Here is a 1,338-nt window from a genome sequence, read left to right as displayed (position 1 = left end):
CCACCGCAGTTTGTCCTTCATGAGCCTTCGTAGACAAGATGGCGGCTGCCTGTAGTGGCGACCCGCGACCATGGAGATAAAAACAGCTTTTTATAAGGTAAAAATAATAAAACAAGGTCTTTGTCTGCAATGATTAGACATGTTTTTTTTTTATTATTGTCATTAGTGATTATTTCAATTTCGGCTAAAAGAATTGACAAAATCCTACACACTGTGCCTTTAAGAAATGCAAGGCCTTTAATTTAAAAATGGTCATATTTCCACTCTCAGTTTTGGAGAAGTAAACGCATTTACATCCCTTAACAATAATTTATTCCCTATTTTTTTTTCCTTCTTCAGGTTGATTTCAGCAGTGATTCTAAGAGGACAGCTATAATCAGCACCACTATCTACTTTTAATTTCCAGGCGATAGGAAAAACGAGGGGCGGGTGGGCGGAGGGGCATATTTTCCACTCGTGGTTTCAGCTACCCCACGTGGAACACCGTCTTTTCCACGAAAGAGGACTCCCAAGCTGGCACGCGCGTGTGGCCTGACACGTAGCTTCAGGCTACGTCGTGCGTGCGTGCGCTGCGTAACGTTTATCTGGCCATAAACCGTCATAAGACGTCGTCGGGAATTTTTTTTTTTTAATTTTCCGGTTGGCGCATCCCGGCGAGCACGCATATATCCATTTACGTCGTGACTTCCTGTCCGTCCAGCTGAGCTTTTACTCACTCAGCAAGAGGCGAAGAGGAAGAGGAACCGCCTGGTCAAGAAGCTGCGCTGACCGCGAGCTGCAGCTCTTTGTCCTCCCCGCCCGAGGGGCGGGAGGAGGCGGAGAGAAGGATGTCCGTGGTGCTTCATCACGATTTTTGACCCGCTTCTTTCTGAGAAAAGGACCAAAAAAAACCCTGGAGAAATAAGAAACAAATAGTCTCTTTTCTTGAATGGCAGTGATGGAAAACCCATTTAAACCCTAAAAACCTCCATTAGACATAAATCCTTCTAAAGTGACTGCAATAGGATAGGCCTATATATAATAATGTTGTAAATGTGTCATTTTTATTTCAAAATAAAAGCACAAAATAATGAAAAAGTCACTAGCCTTCATTGTTAGAGCAGTGATTTCCAAAGCTGGGGTCATGTCACTATGAAAAGTCCACTTGGGGTTATTGAAATAAATAAAAGATGGGACACATTTTAATCTTAAGTGTCACAAAGCTCAAGAGATATTTTGCTGACAGAAACATGAACGCCACAGTTTCAAAGACGATGCACAATCTGTTAGTGTTCATATGTTTTTTTGATGACACCTGCCACACTGAATCTTAGCCCAGTATCTGTAAAATTAGAATAG

The sequence above is a fragment of the Austrofundulus limnaeus genome, unplaced genomic scaffold (genome assembly GCF_001266775.1).
Source record: "Austrofundulus limnaeus strain Quisiro unplaced genomic scaffold, Austrofundulus_limnaeus-1.0 Scaffold86, whole genome shotgun sequence".
In the NCBI taxonomy this organism is placed as follows: domain Eukaryota; kingdom Metazoa; phylum Chordata; class Actinopteri; order Cyprinodontiformes; family Rivulidae; genus Austrofundulus; species Austrofundulus limnaeus.
This window is presented reverse-complemented; position numbering follows the sequence as displayed.